The sequence below is a fragment of the Acinonyx jubatus genome, chromosome B4 (genome assembly GCF_027475565.1).
Source record: "Acinonyx jubatus isolate Ajub_Pintada_27869175 chromosome B4, VMU_Ajub_asm_v1.0, whole genome shotgun sequence".
Lineage (NCBI taxonomy): Eukaryota > Metazoa > Chordata > Mammalia > Carnivora > Felidae > Acinonyx > Acinonyx jubatus.
The window spans coordinates 113,734,060-113,756,237 of NC_069387.1; the positions used below are offsets into that span (position 1 = coordinate 113,734,060).

A 22,178-nucleotide genomic window follows, 5' to 3' on the forward strand; every position below is an offset into this window, starting at 1 on the left:
ATTCCAAAGCCATGTGTCCTAAACAAAGGTTAATTGTATTATGGTGGTAGCATATGTTCATGGTTAAAAGCAGATACAGGGCCAGACTGTGTAGGTTCAAATCCTAGCTCTGTCACATTAAATATATCATTGTAGGTGATGATGATAGGTGCTCATTCTCTCTATGCCTCGGTTTCCTCATCTGTAAAGTGGGGACAGCAGTACCTACTTCATGGGGTGACTGTAAACTTGAGATGAATTAATATTCGTGAAGTGCTTGCAACAGGGCCTCATACAGAGTTAAATGCTCTAAGTATAGGCTATCGCTTATCAAACCCAACATACCCAGACAGGTGGGAACTTGGGAAAAGTCCAGAGCCAAGAGCAATGATGCTGCTGTCACCATGATTACGCTCTTCCCAGAGAAGCTGGTAACTCCCTCCCCACCATGGAATCTGCTTATGTGTGCATATGCATCTTGCAGCGGAGACAGGATGGGGAAAGTCAGGCAGAATCTCAAAGCACACAGGAGGTCCCTTCAGAATCAAGTTCCAATGAATCTGAACTGAACTGTAAAGAGAATTTTTCAAAAGATGCCCATTCGCCCAAAAGCAGAACACCTAAGTATCTGAGTGATCCAACTTTTGAAAAGGTACAAGACCTCACATGACTAAAATTTAAAATCTCAGTATCTGATCCTTAATTTTTTTTTCAGTATCATTAGTCTTCTATGTTGCTACTTAAGTGAAACTAGGACTCTAAATTAAGGCCCTAAAGAGACATTATCTAACATTTCCCTAAGTCTTTAAGCAAACCAAGGAAAAATTGTGTTAGAAAAACCTATCTAATTATTGTAACTTGCTACTTCCTGTAAAAAAATAAAAATAAAAAAGCCTCCCAAACTAATTCTTGAGAGTATTATGTCATGGAAGCTTGTTTTTACAGATGATGCGTGGGGTTTTTTTGAACTGGGTGATCGTTAACTCCATAACCGTATCTATCAATGGCATCATTCGCTAATTTTGCCCAGGTTCTCTCCACCCCTGACTCAAGCTGTCACCAAATCCTGTTATCTCTTTGTCCAAGAATCTCTCCCTAGATTGACCCTTCCTCGCTCTCCCCAGATCCACCCACTGAATCCAGACCCTCACTTCCTATTTCATCTACACAAAGGGCAAGAGTTTAAATGGGTTTCACTGTGTTCAGTGTTTCATTTCCTCAATGCAGCCACGGAGAGTCATTATACTCATCTTCTTCGCATTATAACGCTGTCAAGACGTACAACGGCTCTTCCTCTCATAAAGGAATTGGGTTCTTCCTCCTGCCGGTACTTAATCCCTGAGTAATTTTTCCTACTCCAACTTGCCTAGGTCTGTCTTCCTCCTCCCACCTCCCTGACAGACTCCAGGGCTACGGTGCATTGAATACATTTCTGCACTTTCTTTCCACCCCAATACTTACGTCATTCCTTCTGGGCACACCCATTCCAAGACCTCGGTCTTACCCACATCCTACCATCCCTCAAGATTTCTTCTATGAGGCCTTTCCAAAGAACTCCTGCCCAAGTTACTTCCGCTCCTCCCGGATCCATTCTGGCCCTTGTTAATACTACGTATTTTATTCTCCTTACTAGATCTTTACGTTGCTGCAAGTATTCACTTTTTGAGATTCCGTAGAACAGCACAGAACTAGCAGTATCACTGACTAGCAAATACTTATTTATGTGGCCAGCTTCTTTATGCTATAAAGCAGTATATTCCAAATTCTGAATGAGACCTACAGTAAGAAATATGTATTTACCAATATTTACATACACATGTGTGCATGTATACATGTATGTAACTTTTATGAAATAATACTTGTATTTAATACATGCAATCCAACTTTATAAGCATATTTTTAAAAACAGCTCATTTTTTGGACCACTGCATATCAGGAAATTATAATTAATTTTAATTTAAGGGTATGTTAATTTTATTATGTAGAGAATGTCCCTGGTTTTGTATACATGTCAGAAACCAAGTACCTTAATGTCTACGTGTAACTTACTTTGCAACAGATTACATACACTCAGTCTTGGGCGTCCAACTTCGGCTCTGGTCATGACCTCATGGCTCGTGGGTTCCAGGCCTGCGTCGGGCTCTGTGGGCTCTGTACTGACAGCTCAGAGCCTGGAGCCTGCTTTGAATTCTGTCTCCCTCTCTCTGCCTCTCCCCCACTCATGCTCACTCGCACTCTCTCTCTCAAAAATAAACAAACATATAAAAAAGATTAAATAAAAAAAAGAATTGGTTCTCATAAAGGAATAATTTCCATGAAGAGAGAAACACCTCATTTAATGGATACTGAAAGAGAAGTTTTATAGATGAGTGAATGGAATCTCTAGATAATTAACATTCTTACCATTTAAGGGCCAACATTTTTAAGCCTTGCTGATGTTGGATTTCTAAACTGCTAAATTCCCACGACTTCTTCCCTATTGACTGGGGCCATCCATATGATCAGGTGTGAATTGTGACAGAGCACCGTGAAGTCACGAAGAATCCTAGACCAGGTCAGTCGGGGACCTGGGGGTCTAGTGAACTCTCCAGTCTTAGGTCCCTCATTTGAGAAAACAAGGTGGATGAAGTCTGTGACCTTTAAGGCCCTGGAGGCTTTTCTACTCAACAGTTCTGTTACTGTTAGGTCTGTGAAGCTCGCAGCCCTCAGCACATACCAAGTAACAAACATCGAATAGGTACCCTTCCTTATTCTTACTCTCACTACCAAAATGACGATTAAGCAAAATGCAGTTAAAAACCATATGCGGCAAATAAAAAGAACAAACAGCTATTCACACACAACATAGACGAATCTCATTGTGTCACACTTCATGCTGTATGATTCTTGTGATGTGGAGGTCGGAACCGCTCTTGCTGGGGAGCAGAGGCAGGGAGTGTGATCTACCAGAAGGTGGCACAAGGGAGCCCTAGGGTGCAGACAATGGTGAGGCGGGTGGTGGTTAATGTGGTACACACGGGTAAAAATCATCCGACTGCACATTTAAGATGTATGTACCTGCAAGTCATTCCTTAAAAAAGTAAAAAATACAAAAAAAAAAAAAAACTTTAGACAATGAAAATACAGGGGCTGTCAAATTACTATTTTATCTTTACAGTACTTATAACATTGAAAATAAATGAATGTAGACTAATACGGCATTGTATTATATACAATTGTACTGTTCAGTTCTAGCAAAATAAGAACTTTAGCTTCATTAGTGTCAATTCATACTGCATTTTATCAGCTGTTTAACGTTTTTTAAAAAATGTTTATTTATTTTGAGAGAGAGCGAGTGAGTGAGCACTGTGAGTGCAGAGCCCTATGCAGGGCTTGATCTCACAAACTGTGAGATCATGACCTGAGCTGAAACCAAGAGACGCTTAACCAACCGAACCACCCAGGAGCCCCCAGCTCTTTAACATTTTTAAAGTTCCTGAAGCTTTCAAGACTCTGCCTAATAAGTATTTATTTTTACTACCAGAATATAGCAGAGCAAATGCACAAAACACAGAAAGCAAAGAAATCTGTATGGTATACTAGCAAAGCACTAATATCTGTGGTTATAACTAATCCCATCAGGCTTAGATACAAAAATATTTAATCTTAAATTCTGCAAAATGAAGCAACATCCAAAACACCATGCTGATGCAGACTGCAAATGACCTGGTTCATTACATAACAGTTATTTAGAAAGCCAATGTTTCTCTAAGAGGCCGAATTTAACTATAAAAGCACACAAAGTACAATTAGAGCTTATTCACTTACTTTGAACCAAATGTTTTTATGATAGTTAATGGAATTGATTTAGACCAAATGTTTTTATGATAATTAACAGAATTGACTAATTTAGTTTAATGGAACTGATAGTTAATGGAACTGATTTAGGTTCCACCAAGCCCCCCCCCCCCCCCCAAATACAGAATTTCTACTCAAAAAATGTTTCCTTGTCTATCTTTTGTGAGCCGGGCAGTATGCTAAAAGCACCAGAGTCAGAAAGGTAAAAATGACAAACCGTGCCTCTGCCCTAGGATCTCCCTCTCTGGGCAGGGAGACACATGGAACTACAGAAATGCAGAAAACGTGAGGAATAAAGAGGCAGAAAAAAGTAACTAGAAGCCTTCAATGAGACGGCTTCTAAGAGGATGATATTTGACTTGGACACAGAAGGGGCAGCTCAAAAATCAGCCAAAAGAACCTAGCAAGGAGCATAATGTGTCCACAGAGGCAAAAAGCAGAATATTTGGGAAACTGTGGTTTCTTGAGGTGTCTAGAATTTAGAAGGACTGAATCAGGGTACAGTTGAGAGGGTTGGGGCAAAAAAGACGTGCAAGGCAAGTATCTGTGAGAGGGAGGCACAAGACAGAACACAGACCCCCCCGCAGCTGGCTGTGTGAGCCACACTAGACTGGACACAATACCAGGTGAAAGGGGAAGCCAGGGTTTTTAAAGTAAGTTGGGATTTTTTAATCATAAAAATACTGAGAAATAGAGATCTTGAAATATCAAAAATGCAAGGGAAAAAAATCACCCATAACACCCTCCCTTAATTAATTTTTTTTTTTAACGTTTATTTATTTTTGGGAGACAGAGAGAAACAGAGAACGAGCAGGGGAGGAACAGAGAGATGGAGGAGACACAGAATCCGAAGCAGGCTCCAGGCTCTGAGCTGTCAGCACAGAGCCTGACATGGGGCTCGAATCTATGAACCGTGAGATCATGACCTGAGCCGCAGTCGCTCAACCGACTGAGCCACCCAGGCACCCCAACACCCTCACTTGAATACAGACACTGTTTTTAGACTCTTAACTTTTTAGAAACACAGAACTGTGGTTATGTTGTACATAGAGATTTCGGATATGGTTCACGTGCTGTGTATACAGAGACATAAGAAGGATCTGCTAATCTGTAGGATTTGGTCAATGTATGCCTTATACTCACGATGCATTGCATACCAACACTAAGCGGGCCTCTGTTGGAGACACAGAGATTCTATAACCAGACCCACTATTAAAAAAAAAAAATCATTTGAAGCTAAGGATAGCTGAGTTCTCATCTAAAATATTATCTGTCACATAATAAGAAATTGGGCATTTTGCCTCATACACACATGACAGATCATTTATTCCATCTCTACTCTCTCTTCTGGAGACATGAGAGGCTACACACGTTCCAATGATTGCCGCCCTCACGCTTTTTACCAGAGGGCTCGACAGATTACAAAGGATAGAATTTTTACGTAAAATGCAAGAAAAGGCAGGAGTTAAAGATGACTTCCCTGAAGGCTACGATTCCTTTGGTCTTTTATTTATGGATTGAAAAGAGAAATCCTTCAACGTAGGCCGCAAATCCTATTCCCCTCACTCTAAGCCATCCATAGTTGGAAAGTATCCCAGATTCTTCTGGCTATAGGAAAGCACCACAATGTACCTGTGTATCTACAGTATCTATTATGACTCAGATTCTATCTGAAAAAATTTAAAAATCCAAATTAGATTAGTAAAAGGGGAGAAGAGGCATGTGAAGAATAGAAAGAAAGCTGTCTGGGAAAGTTTCAATGTCAGATGCTTTTTTCTCTTTACTGTCAATGGTAATGAACCAAATCCTGGGTCCATACCTGGCCTAGAACCCTAACTTCCCAATGAGATCACAAGAACTCTCAGACAGGACACCTGTTCTGAGCGTATTACAGAACCACCTATGTGCAGAATTACCGTCGAAAAACTTATTAATTTTATGCCCAGTCGGAAGACTGCCTTTCTTAAGAGGCTTTACTCATACCTAGTTCCCTAAGATATATGAACGATGGGGTTTTCTTTTTGCCTATACTGGGAAAGCTGATGAACTTAGTAAGACTCCAGGGGCTGCTAACTCCATAGCAGTATTCCAGTGTGGTGCACTTTATTAATTCAACAGAGTCCACCTACCTTATTCAGCATTTCAAAATGTTAAAGAACCATCTGTTCAAGATTCACCAACTGCGAACATTATGAAACCTCATTCAGCCCAAGATATTACTCTGAATTTGATGAACTGAAATGTCTTTGATCTCTATACTTGATGCTTCTGATGTCATCTCATTACTCTGGATGTTGTTATGACTGATGTTCTATCAATAAGGCATTGTAAATATATCTGTAAGTATGTCCACAATCCTTGTGTCAGAGAAAAAATGCTCAACTGCTTTTCATCCTGGATAAACATGTAGTCAACAATCAGTGAATATACACTTCATATTACAGGATTGACTCAAAGTGTTCAATCATATCTAATCAGAAGCAAGGGTATGTTTATCTTATTAAGGGACTCATTTTTCAAAGGAACCAAACTTTATATATAAACAGTGGGAAAGTGACAAACATAATTAGACAAAATTAAACAATAAGCAGATTTGGGCACCATCATTTATTTTCCACTTATATAACATCTTTCATCAAAAATTTCAATAAATCTTGCCAAGTGTTCAGTGTTCGTGTCCCAACCTGGGATATGATTATCTGAAAGTGTTACAAGTCTACTATGAATTTCACACTCAACAACAGACAGGCATTCAGTCTTTAGAACTCGTTAATTCTTTCTTCCCTCTTGCTTCTCATATCACTAAATCCTCTTTCTTTCTTGATCATCTCTCCAACTCCTAACCTCTCCCTGCCCTCCACCTGACACTGCCCAGTCTAGGTCTTTTATTCTGCACACTGGGCCACTGCAACCACCTCCTTCCTCAACCACCTCCTTATGCGTCTCACTATCTCAGGCTGCCCCTCCCAGTGGCAGCACTCGGGTTGTCTACAGGAAGAGGTCTAAATTCAGTTCGCTGGAAATCAAGGCCTTCTTCTGTGTCTCAACCTGAACCTGTCTCTCCAGGTTCTGTACTCACACCCCATTACCTGGACCAAATGGCCTATCCAGGTGACCTTTGACCAGATCAAAAGCGACATGCCCACGTGGTTTCTACTGGCTCGTCTCCCCTTGGCTCATGAGCTCCCCCATGGATGCAGTCTCACTACCCCCTCCATCTCCACCATCTACTTGGTGCCTGCCTGTTGGCATGACAGGTGTCTGACATATTTTGTCTCTATTCCTCACCCCAATTCTACAGGTTATGTTTAGTCTATCATAAGGAATATCAAGGAAGTCAAGGACCCTGAAAAGGTCACAAGCCAGTGAGTGATAAGCCCGAGTTCCAACTCAGGTCTGAGTCCACAGCCTGTGTTTGTTGTAAAACCTCAGGCTTCCTCGACCGCCACCCCCAACTTTTTACTTACCAAAACCATGGGTCCCCTCAATCTGGCTCATGTTAACCTTTTCCACACGAAGTCATTTATCACCTCCAATCTAGAAACCACTGCTTACTCAGAACTCCTGCCGCTTTGAGTCCTTCCTGCAGCACTACATTTTCTACTGTCTCGTATTATTAGTTATCTTATTCTTTCCCCCGCTTTTCTGCAGTCCTAGAGCCTCACAATGTCTTCTGAACACAGCAGGCACAGGGCTGTCTTACAACATTGTTTTGTACTTTGTTATTATTTCCTCTGGGTGAAATGCCAAATCAGGTAAAAAGATCAGACGAAAGGGCTAATTTTGGTGACTTAAAAATGTTATCAAAGACCCAAGCTCTCTCCATTTTTCCGTTCCACCACTCTTGGGACATCTGCTTGTTCTCTCACGGAGGCAAAAAGAGCTACTGAGGTTCTAAGAATCACATGCAGACCATTTCTGGCTGCAGACAAGCAAACCACTTTTCTTTCACATTTTATTAAGGAGGAAAACATTTTTCTAGAAACAGCCCAGCAGATCTCCTCTTAGGGCCCTTTGGCCAGGGCTGAGTCACAGGTCCATACACTAGTTACAAGGGAGGCTGTGGAAGCAGGATCTAACATTTTCAGCCTCTACTTCAGGAGCCAGCTCAGCCAGCCAGAGAGAAAGAGAAAGAATCGTGCTTGCACAGGCAACCTACAGTGTTTGCAAACAACACTGTTAGAGAAAATATTAATGCGATGATAAGCTCTGTAAAAGGAAACCGTTCCTCCATATCCACACAGATGAATCAGCAAAAGTTTGCTAATTGCAGAGAACAGTCCGGTGCTCACTGCACGAGAGGTGGGAGAGAACGGAGCTGGAGTCCCCCAGTTCTTGAAGCAGGAACTTATGAATACGTTTCTTTCCCTCAGAAACTTAGATACCACAGTCTCTTTCACCACAAGGAAGGAAGGGCAAGGAGGAAAAAGAACCTAGTGCTTCTGAGCTTCCTATGTTCTCCCAAGAGCTGCAAAAGGAAAAAAAACAAAAACAAAAACAAAAAAAAAACCTCAAGAGATTTAAAGAACAGAAGTGATATCCAACTATTTATAGGTCTTTGCCTCTTTTTCCTATTCTTTGCTGTTTTTTAAAAATTTTTAATGTTTATTTATTTTTGAGAGAGAGAGAGAGAGAAAAATGAATGAGTGGGGGAGGGGCATAGAGAGAAGGAGACACAGAACCCAAAGCAGGCTCCAGGCTTCGGGCTGTCACCACAGAGCCCAATGCGGGGCTCGAACTCATGAACCGCAAGATCATGACCTGAGCTGAAGTCAGACGCTTAACCACTGAGCCACCCAGCTGCCCCCCTCTTTGCTGCTTCTAACTGGACAGTCTCCTTGAACCACCACCACCAGCACCGTCATCTATTTCCAGTTCCAGAATCAACACAGACACCTATCAGAGGGGAACCGCTTAAAAAAGTTCCAGCACAATGGAAAACAATGTAGCCACTAAAACGGAGGTGAATGGGAATGGGCTACACGGACAGCTATCCAAGCCTCATTGTTAGGGGAGAAAAGGAAGATGCACAGCTAGGTCTACACACGCTCATTTGTGCTTTAAAAGAGATAGAGTTTTGGGGTTTATATAAATATATACAAGCGTACTTTAGTTGTCTGGAAAATTTCCAGAAGGAAATCTCAGGAACTGTGAATGGTGGTTACCTCTGGGAAACAGGGTTGGGAATTTGGGGACAGTGATACTTTTTGTTATATATTGATTTCTGGAAGGGTCTGTTGTTACTCACTTTGATATTATTTTTAACAAAGTTCCCAGGGCTTATACCCTCAAAGTCAGACTAATACGCAAATACCTTTAAAATTTCATTAGCACTCTCAAGATACTTTCCTGCTCACTCCTCTTAGGCCCTATGATTTTACTAATAGCAAAATAACATATTTTTTTAAAAATAGCAAAATAACTGACCTCAGTATTCAGGATAATAAGTCGAAGAGAGTCACAGAGTGACTGACTACCTGGTGACTGTTTGCATATATACAGCTCATGTGACTCCTGAGGGCTAGACTGCTTTATTTGTGACTCTCAAATTTTTTTTTTTTTTTTTGAGAAAGAGCGTACACAGCGGGGGAGGGGCAGAGAGAAGGAGAGACAGAATCCCAAGCAGGCTCTGCATGCAGAGCCTGATGGGCTCAAACTCACGAATCCTGAGATTCACAAATCCTGAGATCAAGAGTTGGACGCTCATCTGACTGTACCACCCAGGCACTCCTGTGTTCTCAATTCTTAAAGTTTGGTTTTGCCCTTCAAAAATGGTTTCTGTAACAACTACGAAAAGCAGTAAGGGTATCTCCTTAAGGTTAAAGTGTCTCAGGGGCCAAAATAGGGTGGCCCTACTATTTCAATGTAAAAACATTTTTGATGGCTCCAGGATTTAAACAAAGCAATGCTGAAATCAGATTAAAAGATATATTTAAAATGTTCATAATTTAATGAATTCTTAAAACATTAAAAATTGTTTGCCACATGCTCTAGAGACCCAGAAATTCCATTCCTAGGACCAAATGCTCACGTTAAGAAAGTGTATTAAAAATATTCATAGCGGGGCACCTGGGTGGCTCAGTTGGTTGAGTGTCCAACTTAAGCTCAGGTCATGATCTTGCGGTTTGTGGTTCGAGCCCCGCGTCGGGCTCTGTGCTCACAGCTCAGGGCCTGGAGTCTGCTTCAGATCCTGTGTCTCCCTCTCTGTCTGCCCCTCCCCTGCTCATGCTGGGTCTCTCTCTCTCTCAAAAGTAAATAAACATTAAAAAAAAAATTCACAGCACAGGGGCATGCACTTTCAAATGTTCCCTCTGTAAAGAGAGCTTTCTTACTATTCTTCCTTTCTAATCTCATACTCTAATAAACTTTTGCCTGCTGCTAAAAAAAAAAAAAAAATCATAGCCACAATGTTCACAACAGAAAACCACCACCACCCAGAAATAACCCAAAGGTCTATAGGCAACAGAATGAATATATATACACTGTGTGCATTTGTTACATGGAAGGAGATGAACCATAGCTATAATGTACAATTAAAATAGATCAATCTTAAAATAATCAAGTGGAAAAAACTACATGCAGTACGAATACTACTTTCTAAAGTTCAAGCACAGGCCAACACTTATTTAGGTATAAACACACAGGTGGTAAAATGATGAAGAAAAAGCAAGAAAATGGTTAACACATACCTTAGGACAGCCAGACCTCAGGCTGGGGGCAGGGGGAGAGACAGGGGTTGTGATGGAGGGGATATGCAATCCCGGAAAACGTCATGGGATCAAGTTCAATTTCTTACCCTTGGTTTTAGGTGCAGGAGTGTTTCATGTTATTTTTTAAATGCAATCTTTTATGTTTAGTATTTCACAATCTATAAACATTTAAAAAATAAAAGCCATGGAGTAAGTTACACCGTGTGATAAACTCTGTGTGGGTATGTATCACTTAAGTTATACATTGAGTGACATCTATCTTTTAATCCTTTTGGTCTATCTCTGGTTCTATGCTTAACTCTTGGGTAATAATGTTAAAATCTAAATTTGAGGACCTGCTTAATGTGACCTGAACTTAAAGGCCTCCTAGCCATCCCAGGAGGGGGTCCTGACTTGGTCCTCTGGGTCACACCCAGGAATGTAAAGGGTATAGTCTAGATAAAGAGAGAGAAAAAGAGAGAGAATGTACAGGAGACGAAATTTCCCTCAGGCTACACACGAACCCCCAGGCAGCCTGCAAACCACCCTTGTCTGCGCTTGAGACAACTCCTCTGTCAGCTGCAGGATGGCAATCAGGAGGAGGCAGAGCCGGGAGGGGCCTGCCCACATTGAGGAGGCTTCTCCAGAACAGCCTGGTAGACCAGCAGCTGGCAAGAAGAGACCCCTTCCTACATCCTCTTGAAGAGCGGCCGGCGGCAGCAGCTGTATTACAAGCGGTGCCCTCGCGGTCTGGGCGGCCATCTCCCCTTTCATTCCAACCCAAACTGTACGTGACTGTTGCACTCACTATGCTGGGAGGCTATTAAGATGCTTTGTTGTTAGAACAGGCTCTCCATTTTTTTTTTTAGTAACAGAAACTTAATCTTCAAGATGCAAAAGATCAAATGATAAGCAGCACACTCCTCCAACTTTCCACACCCCTCCTCCATCACCAATTGTTTGTTCCCAAAGGCTAGGGATCATTATCAACAGTAAGCCCACCTTTGGAATATTCTAGATCAACCTTTGAGACCAAACTAATGTGTTCAAATAGTTTAATGTCCAGGAAATGAAACAGTATAGGCATTTTGTAGCAATGTACAGAAACCTTCCGTGGCCCAGGCACCCATACAAAGTCACAAATTGAATACGATTTCCCAGGAGATCGGGCAGCTCACAGGGGCAGAGCTCGGGTGACATGAACGTTCTCCAGCCCACAGGGAGCCCTGCATCCATCACCACGGGGTGGTGTCCCAGGACAGCAGGAGGCGCCCTGCCTACAGACCTACACTTCCCACTGCTGCTTCCTCTCCCGGCCCACAGCCACCACACCCATCTTTCTCATGGGGCACTGACAGTGGCCGACACGGTCACACAAAATCTGTTTTATGGAGTCTGAAGTTTTCAGGAAAGGGAGGATTCAAGGATATCCACTTTTCAAAAGAGCCAAAGTCAGGATACAGAGTTAGACCCAACTCAGTCTGGGTAGAACCAGGGGAAGCGGATGGAGAACCAGCTCGCTTCGGCCAGGAGCTGGCACACTCAAACACCGCGTGTATTTGCTCATTTCTTAAATCACACAGGCTGGGTTTACATTCTTAAAGGCCCCGGAGAGACGGTTTGGTGGTTCAGGAATTTAGGCAGTTTAAATACCTAGAAAGCCGCTGAGCAATTAGGGAGGATTTGGGACAAGCACAAAAATAATTTGTATTTCTTTTAAGCACCTCATAAACCATTAATGACCACAAAGCTCTACAGTATATATTTACACAGGCTGCCTGGAATGGCAGAGCGGGTGAAGAGACTTACCGAACACCACACGACAAATCAAAGGGCAGAACAGGGTCAGCAGCCTGCTCACCTTCCTGCCTGAAAGGCATCTGAGGCTGTAAGGCAGACGGGCTTGATATTCCGACAGCACCTACCATATGACTCACCCCGGACTTGGGAGATACTGCTCACATATCTGAGTAGTCCTGTGCTTGTCTCAGGGAAACTCCACGCCCTGCAGTGGGACCAATCCAACTGCCAGCAATAATATACTGTGTTCAAGCCACTGCTGGACAAGTGGGCTCTTTGTGCTGCTAGAAGAGGCACATTCTGTATCTGTGCGGTGGGGGGGGGGGGGTGGCAGACAAGAAGGGGGTCCTGTCACCACACAGCCCGGGGATGGCAAGAGGACCCCAAAAGACACTCAGTCTGGCGCTCCTGGTTTACTGACGAAGAAATGGGCTCAATTCAACACACTCTGGGAAGAGCCAGGGCAAAGGGGTGAACTGAGCACAAGAAACACCAACATGAACGATCGCGGAGCAAGCAGTGAGTGGCTCCAACGCCGAGGGAAGGGCAGTCGCCGGGATGAAGTGAGGAGTCAGGAGACTCTTTCCTCTGTCGCCTCATTCATGAGACAGATGCTCACTGGTGCCTCTGCGTGTCAGGCACAGCAAGGCGTGCTGGAGTTGTAAGGGGACAGTCCCTCCCTTCCCCCACTCTCAGTCTGGCAGCCAGGAAAGCACTGACAGCCTCTGATGAGTGCCCTGGGTGCACCTGTTGCTATAAGGCAGCACTTGGGAAGGGGAGCCCAGGGGGCAGCGAGGAAGGACAGGGAAAGGGACGACGTGGATACAAGGCAGGAAGAGACTTGTCAATCAAAAGGTGCTTCAGGTGAAGTGAGTTCCGAACCGGTCAGCCAGACAGCAGGTAAGGATTTGGAGGACTCAGGGCAAGGTGGAGAAGGCAGAAGAACCGGGCTGGCAGAACAGAGATCAGACCTTGAGAGTTCCCTGAAGTCATGCTAAGGTGTTAGGATTTCATCCAACAGGCCATGTGGCAGTTGCTAAAGGGATTAGGATGACCAGACCTTGGCTTCAGACAAGTCGTTCTGAGAAGCAGAAGGGAAAACACGTTTGGTGCAACAGACTGGAGCTTGCTGTAGGCATCTAAGGCAAGAGTCGGTGGAGGCTGGACAGTGGTAGTGGGGAAGGAGGGCAGAGCGCCTGAGGTACACCAAAGAGGCATCGTCAAAAGGATGTGCCACCAACTGGATGTGGAGATTAAAAGGCAGAGTCAAAGAAAATCTCACTTCTTTTGCATTCGTTCTGGTGGCCAGGAAGATCATTTACAAGACAGAAAAACTGGGGAGAGGCAGCAGGAGGAGACTGGGGGCAGAGGATGGATGTGAGGTTCCTGTGGGCCATTCAAGCACAGATACCTAGATGGACGCTCAGAGAAAGGCAGGGCTAAAGAAACAGAACTGGAGCCTATTGGCGACAGCGTCTGGGGGGCCAGTTACTGACGGGATATGCGTGGACTTTAAGGTCCAGCGGATCTGATCACATCCCAGCTGCCATCTAGTAGCTTGGATCTTGCCTTAAACTAAATGTTAAGTCAATACCATACGTTTAATATAAGAAGAACATATTTTCTTTGCTGAATGCACTTGGCCTATTCTAACTCTTAAGCTTGCCTATTCTAACTCTACTAACTGCCATCTAGCTGCCATCCATGTGACCTTGGGCGATGAAGTTAATGTTCTTGAGACTCTAGTCTCATCTGAGGAAATTCCTCCTAGAAATTAATGAGATCAGAAAAAGAACTTGATGTCATACCAGACACAAGATATTCCTTATTTTTCTCTTGCTCTCTCGTGATCATACACTGGCTCTTATTACAATAACTCGAGTACTAACCCCTGCAACGGATTACAAGCTTTCCTGCTGTCAGTCATTTGTCTTTAAATCCCCTTGACCTTCCTTGTATGAAAAGATTCTCAAATATTTGAATTGCCATAAGCCACAAGAAAAAATCAGGCCAGCATGGTCAGAGGACCAGGGGTTTCCTGCCCTTCACATTAAATAACTAATGCAAAGATCTCAAAACTGCTGTGTGGCTTAAGTGGTATTGATTTAATTCTGTGTTGGGGGCAGGGTGTGATGGAGGACAGAGACACTGGGGTCTGGAAAAGAGACAGAATGTTGTCAGTATAATAAAGCCTAGTCAACAGAACTTTACTCTTTACGTAAAACTATACTGTAATATTTCAAAGGAAGAGTGTCTACCAAAGTTAATATTGCATAATAAGCTTCTATCCTCTGGCTCTGTTCAAGTAAAAGTCTTAAACAAATGTTAAAGATAAATCTAGCAAATGGATCTTGCCTTAAACTAAATGTTAAATCAATACCATACTTTTAATATAAGAAGAGTATATTTTCTTTGCTGAATGCATTTTGCCTATTCTAACTCTTAAAATGAACATCTTAAATTACAATAAGATTTAAAAATCAGACCACTACGGCATACAGAATTCAATTCCACATAGCCAAGCTCATTCATTTTTCCCCTGGGTTTTGACTTCAAATTTGGGCTCCAATTTGTCTTACCTATTTTTATGGCTGCCTTCCTAGTCTGAGAATACCTTGGTCACTGGATACTTTATGTTATCTCCAACTTACTTGCTAAAAACACATTCACAATCACCTCTTCCTCCCTTCCTAGTCCTTCCCTGGCAGCTTCAGATATCCACTCTTTCATCCATGGCCCAGCTCTGCATACCTACTTCAGGTCTGTGTCTCAGTCATAAATATCTCAAAAAAAAAAAAAAAAAACCCCAAAAACCAAAACATAAATAAAAACAAAAACAAAAAAACCTCTCTCAAGTTTCTAATGTGAAATTACTTGACAATTGCCTTGAGGCTATCTAGTCATTTGGTTCATTTACCAATTTTGATTAAAAATAGAGAATGATTCAATTCAGAGCTATAGACTTCAGAACTTGTTTTACTCCTGGCTGTCTTCCACCTGCCCAGGTGTGGCTCGGCTGAAGCATGACCAGTCTGAGAGGGCACTTTGGTCCCTGAGTGCTGAGAAAGAACACACACTCACTCTCCAACATGCCACCTCTAGCCTGAGGCTCTTGCTGCTCCCCGACTGTCTGGACTCTGGATGGCTCCTTTTAACTCACAATCCACCTGGCCATCCCTCTTAGCCAGCTGTAAGGTTTCAACTCTTACTGACATATAGATCCAGGACACCTCTTCATTCTTCTCTGCCTTGAATAGATTTGAATTTCCCAGACTTGAATAAATTCAACTAATTTTCTGGGTCTAAAAGATCCCCTCCTATCTTGCTGCCAGTAGGAGGCAAAATGAAGGCACGTAGATGGCCAGATTAGATGGCATCTGCCACTAAACCAGCAACACCCTAGGCCACAGGGCTCCTGATTTGTGTTAGTTATCTCTCAGACACTAAGGACACGCACACAGTCTGGGCCAGAAGACTACTGAAAAGTAATTCTTTTAATTTAAACATTACCTTGAAACACACACACACACACCCTAACTAGACCGTGACTTGCATCAGAGGTTATGTAAAATGAACAGCATCTCATCACCATGATGCTTCACTCACAAGTGCCCTACAAGATCTACCAAAGGAGCAGCACCATATCCAGGGAACAGGCCATGGCTTTCTCACAGTATATGATGCTCCAAGATCGTCTTACTTTCTTCAGAACCCAATTCAGGTTCTGGGACCTCATGTGACCCAAAGAATTCTATTGGCAAATTCAGGGTTATTTGCTTTACTAAACTATTTCTCTATTTTGCTCTCCCAGGGAACACCTTAAATACCTTTTAATTTTTTTTTTTAAGGTTTATTCATTTTTCAGAGACAGAACGTGAGCAGGGGAGGGGCAGAGAGAGAGCGAGATACAGAATCTGAAACAGGCTCCAGGCTCTGAGCTGTCAGCACGGAGCCCAACACGGGGCCCGAACTCACAGATGGTAAAATCATGTCCTGAACTGAAGTCAGATACCTAACCGACTGAGCCACCCAGGCATACTTCTTAAATACCTTTTAAATTCTTCTCTTTATGAAATATCTCTACTCATCCCTCCAACCAGAGGACCTGAGGTACGTCTCAGGTTTTGTGTAAGTAGACAAGGACAGTTAGCTCCTCTCCTGCTCTATTAGAATAAACTGGGACAGGAAAATCTTTTGAAAATCAAAGATTTCACAAGTTAAATTGGTGAAACCTTTGGAAGGGCACTGTATTCCCATCTTTCCTTATTTGAAAGACACATACCCCTTGACTCAACAATCTCTCTTTTAGAAATCTATCCATACATGGTTACAGAAAAAAGATGTACAAAAATATTCAGTACAGTATTACAAAGCAAACAAACATGGAAAAAACCATCACCCTAGAAGGCACTTAAATTGTATATCAATAGGAGACTGGTTAAATAAATAATGGATATACATGTTTTGTGCAGAAAACATTTATGTAAAAATACATAAGAAACATTAACAGTGCTTATCTCTGGGTTAAAAATTCTAAGAACATTTTCCACCTTATGTCCTTTATGTCCTTTATGAGATTTTTCTCCTATAAACTTGCACTTTTTTAGAAGTTTATTTATTTTGAAAGAGTGAGAGCGAGAGAGCAGGGGAGGGGCAAAGAGAGAGGAAGAGAGAGAATCCCAAGCAGGCTCTGCACTGTCACCATGGAGCTGACACAGGGCTTGAACTCATGAACCATGAGATCATGACCTGCACTGAAATCAAGAGTGAGCCACCCAGGCGCCCCTAAACTTAACACTTTTTTAAGTTAAGCTAGTTAATAGGGGAGAAAAGTAAACCTTCATAAATTCAGGCTTACACCAAAGTTTTACTAAACTCTTCATTTTAACAATGTTATTCCATCTTTGTTAAACAGTAAATAGAACAAACAAGGCACAAAACTCTACAAAGCAGATACACATTAAAATGTGTTTGCTCCAGCAGCTAATGATTTCATCGTTCAAGTTTAGGAATTTTGTCTTAGAGTCTCAGAAGATCAGTTGTTTTTTTTTCCCTCAAGCACCTGCTGTATGAGTTACAGACCCTTTTTAAACTAAATGGCTTGATTTAACCACAGAACTTGTGCTAAACATGTGTTTACACTTAAAATCGGTTTTACTCTGGAAATTGGGGTGAGACTGGGGAGAGAAGCCCACAATGTTTGTCAAACCTAAAAAGAGGGGCGCCTGAGTGGCTCAGTCCATGAAACATTCGATTCTTGATTTCGGCTCAGGTGACAATCTCACAGTTCATGAGATCAAGCCCTGTGTCCCTGCATCCGGCTCTGTGCTGACAGCATGGAGCCTGCTTGGGATTCTCTCTCTGTCCCTCCCCTGCTCGCTTGCTCTCTCTCAAAATACATTTAAAAACAAAAACATGGGAATGCAAGCTGGTGCAGCCACTCTGGAAAACAGTATGGCGGTTCCTCAAGTAACAATAGAACTACCTTATGATCCAGCAATGGCACTACTAGGCATTTATCCACCGATACAGGTGTGCTGTCTCAAAGGGACACATGCACCCCCATGTTTATAGCAGCACTATCCACAACAGCCAAAGTATGGAAAGAGCCCAAATGTCCATCAATGGGTGAATGGATAAAGAAGATGTGGTAAATATATATACAATGGAGTATTACTCAGCAATCAAAAAGAATGAAATCTTGCCATTTGCAACTACATGGATGGAACTGGAGGGTATTATGCTAAGTGAAATTAGAGAAAGACAAAAATCATATGACTTCACCCATATGAGGACTTTAAGAGACAAAACAGATGAACATAAGGGAAGGGAAGCAAAAATAAAAACAGAAAGGGGGACAAAACAGAAGAGACTCATAAATATGGAGAACAAACGGAAGGTTACTGGAGGGGTTGTGGGAGGGGGGATGAGCTAAATGGGTAAGGGGCACTGAGGTATCTACTCCTGAAATCATTGTTGCACTATACGCTAACTAATTTGGATGTAAATTTAAAAAAATAAAAAAATTAAATTAAAAATAAATAAATAACAACAAAAAAACAAAAAACAAACCCGGGGCAGCTGGGTGGCTCAGTCAGTTAAGTGTCTGACTTTGTTTCAGTTCGTGAGTTCAAGCCCTGCATTGGGATCTGTGCTTTCAGCCAAGAGCCCCCTTCAATCCTGTCCCCCCCTTCTCTCTCTCCCCTTCCCTTGCCTCACATGTGCTCCCTCTCTCCCTCTCTCAAAAATAAACATTAAAAAAAATTTTTTTTAAAAACCCTAAAAAGAAATACACACACACCCTCAAATAAGGAAAAAAAAAAAAAAAAAGACCGATGCCCAGGCCCTTTTATAGGACTTACAATATCTTTGGGTCTGGGAGTCCAATTTCTATATCTTTAACAAGTTCCCCAGGTAATTCCTATGATGGTGGTACTGTCTCATGCACACTGGATGTAACTATGCTTAGCAAACACTGTCTTATCCAATGGAAACAACACAGCATAGAGTCGAAAATTCTGTGAATTCTGCACAACTCCAAGATTTTAAAGCAAGTAACTTTTACAAAAAGCAATGTGGAGTTTGGAGAACCCTCCAAAGCCTGCCATCAACCCACATCTTTGGGCTTATTTGTGGTTGTCATGGGCGACATGTGGAAGGGCTATCTTTGGGGCTAGGAGTGAGCTTGAGTAGTACAGACCAGTGTTTCTCAAATTATGGCCACAATCACCTGACTCCTGGGCCCCGCCTAGACCAATGGTGCAGGGGCAGAACCTGGGGGTCTGCATCCAACCGTCTCCCTCCCATCTCCACCCACCTTCTTACAACCAAGTCAAGTTTCCTAACTACTAAGTTAGTCTGGTATTTCCTGAACATCTGATTGTAAGTCACCTTGGGCCCCTGCTATGCCAGCCCCACCCCAGACCTAGAGAATCAAAATCTCTAACAGAGGTTCCGTGTGTTAAACCAGGGCCCCAAGTTAATCCCATAAACAGGGAAGTTTGGGACACACAAATTCAGGTCAAACTCATCTGAAGATAAAGAAACCAAGGCCCAAGGAAGTTAAATAATTTCCCCAAAGACTTAACACCTGATTAATGATTGCCGGGACACCGAAAACCTGGTGAGCTCATTCTTTGCTCTTATACCAATACTACTTATTAATGTTTATCATGAGTACCTGTGTGGTTTCTGATTCATCATGGTGAGGCTGTAAGTGACTCATGAAGTCTGAACCCAGGGAGCATGTCGGAACATCTACCTGCTCTTTGGAGTTTTTCCACTTTCAATGTCAGGATGAGGAGAAATATAAACACAGCACATCTGATAAAAAAGCAAAGACAGTCCTACACATTCATAACCGGGGAAGAGGATTCGAAATTCTTGCTATTTCTTTGCCAAATATTAGAACCTTTAGCAAAAAGGTCTCTAACAAATTACAACACTTTCAGTCAGAACATCAGCCTGCACCTTGCTGTGGGAGAGCACAGAGGGCGTCTCCTACCGAGATTCTACAACCTTATCCTGGAACCCGTACCTCTACACCCATCAACGAGGAACAGGGATGGAAACAAGACCCCCAGCTTGAAATGCACACAGCAAGCTTTAATTCAGGGGGCGTTCAATCGAGTTATAATTGCCTCTAATTGGCCCTCCCACACAGTCTCACAATTTACAGCTGTAATCAGTTGCACAAAGAATGAGCTAAATTTCTTTTCTACCTTTGAAATCAGAATCCTCTCCGGTTAGGTTCCTACCATTACTGTTTTGATTTTTTTTTTTTTAATATACCAAGATATAAAAAAGGATGAATGAAGATGCAGGCAGATCTTTTGGAAATAAGCACTGATCCCTATGACCTAATGATAACCCGGTGGGATTCAAATTTGCAACAGAGACTGATGCCAATTCGGGGAAATGTTTCGTTCCAGGACACGCCATCCAAAAAAACACATTCATCTGGTCAGACATTTTCCATACTCTGATTTTTATCTTTCTTGGCATGCTCGACTCTTCTCTAATAAAGTCACAACCCTTTGTTGCCATGGAACCCAATCAGACATGGAGCCTGTTACTATGACTTCCCTGCAAGTCTAAAAAAAGACCCAGTGACCAAAAGAACAGCCCTTTCTAGAAAGAAAGGAAGAAAAGAAAAGAAAAGAAAAGAAAAGAAAAGAAAAGAAAAGAAAAGAAAAGAAAAGAAAAAAGAAAAAAAAATATGTATTTCCAAGGCAAAGAAGCTCCAAAAAATGACCCAACCCTTTCATACCCATTGAAGTTTAAGATTTTATGCAGGCTAACTTGAACTCTTGAGCCAAAGCTCAGCCAGTGTTTTATAGAAAAATTTTCAGCTGGGTCATTCCATAGAAGACAATTTTATAAATAAGTACCTGGCAAAGAGGGTAACTCTCCTTAGGATTTTTTTTTTTTTTAATTTCTAGGCAAGCTTCCTGAAATTTGAGTAGCTATTTAGCAAACATATGTCAATCAGCAGCAACCAAACTGCAATATTCATTTCCATCGATACTTAATTTTAGCCAAATGCTCATTATTTCTCTGTGAAGAAAAGATAAGCAAAACAGTACAATCGACCCTGTGTTCGGTCATATCTAGAGCTGGGCTAAACCTGTAGAGAAAAACATGAGACGAACAGCAGAGCCACTTATGGAAAGTGAATTAACATTTACTGAGCGCATACCAGGAGCCAGGCGCTTTTATGTCACCGTGGGAACGCTGCAGCAGAGGCACTTGGTATCTCTCTCTTACAGATAAGGTACCAAGGCTCGGGGAGCTTAATGGCTTGCTCCAGCTGCGATGCTCGAATAGTGTCTGCCTCCCAAAGCCAAAGCAAATCATTCATTAAACCAACATTTACTTTTGGCCTCACAGGTGCTATGCATTTTGTTAGGCTTCTTGTTCCTTATGAGGGAATCTGCAGGCTGTAAAGCTTGTCTGTAAAGAGGACATGGGAGTCTATGTGTAGTGTTCGGGCTGTACCCATTTATACTCCCCACCCTATCTGCCCGGCAGCAGCTAACCCTTGGGAGAATCAGGAGTAAATGCCCCGGCCAATTACATGTGATGACAAGGGCCCGGACACCTGCTATCATCCCTCAAAAGGCTGGCTGCTGACGAAGCCTCCCCACCTTCAGCTCTGCAGTGGGAAGGACCCTGACGCTCCAGGCGCCTGTTCTTGTGCAGTTTGAGCAAGGAAGTAAGTACAAGCCGCACTATACACACTCACAACTATTCTATCCAACACTGGTTTGGGATGGTCGGCTTTGACAAATGACTAGTAAAGAAGGAATAAGGAATGGGGGGGGCGCCTGGCTGGCTTAGTCGGAAGAGCACGCAACTCTTGATTTCAGGGTTGTGAGTTCAAGCCCCACGTTGGGAGTAGAGCTTACTTTTCAAGAAGGAATATGTAAAAGTATGGACGTTAATTTAGAAGTTATATTATTAATTATACCAGCCTTTTCAGCTAGAGATATTTCACTTATTTCCTCATATAATGAATACAACTACTTTGATTAAAAGAAATTTCAAAGGGGCACGCCTGGGAGGCTCAGGGGGTTAAGCGGCTGACTTCAGCCCATGTCATGATCTCACAGTTCATGAGTTTGAGCCCCGCGTCTGGCTCTGTGCTGACAGCTTGGAGCCTGGAGCCTGCTTCAGACCCTGTGTCTCCCTCTCTCTCTTCCCCACCCCTCTCAAAAAAAACATTAAAAATAAAACTTAAATTTCAAGGGTTGCCCGGGTGGCTCAGTCAGCTGAGCATCCAACTCTTGATTTCGGCTCAGGTCATGGTCTCCGGGTCTTAGGATTGAGCCCCGCATCAGGCATGGCGCTGAGTGTGGAGCCTGCTTAAGATTC

At 42.6% G+C, this 22,178-nt stretch overlaps 1 protein-coding gene across 6 annotated transcripts in view; it reads right to left on the bottom strand.

The window, feature by feature from the left end:
- TMCC3 (transmembrane and coiled-coil domain family 3) overlaps positions 1-22,178 on the bottom strand; it is a 282,827-nt gene that overhangs the window by 25,770 nt on the left and 234,879 nt on the right. The window contains exon 1 of one of the 6 annotated variants that reach the window (XM_015070472.3): positions 12,315-15,098. The exons of the other annotated variants lie outside the window; for them this stretch is intronic. The gene's annotated coding sequence lies outside the window, so the exon portion shown is untranslated. Of the gene's footprint in view, positions 1-12,314; positions 15,099-22,178 lie in introns of those variants that run through there. 6 annotated transcript variants of the gene reach the window in all.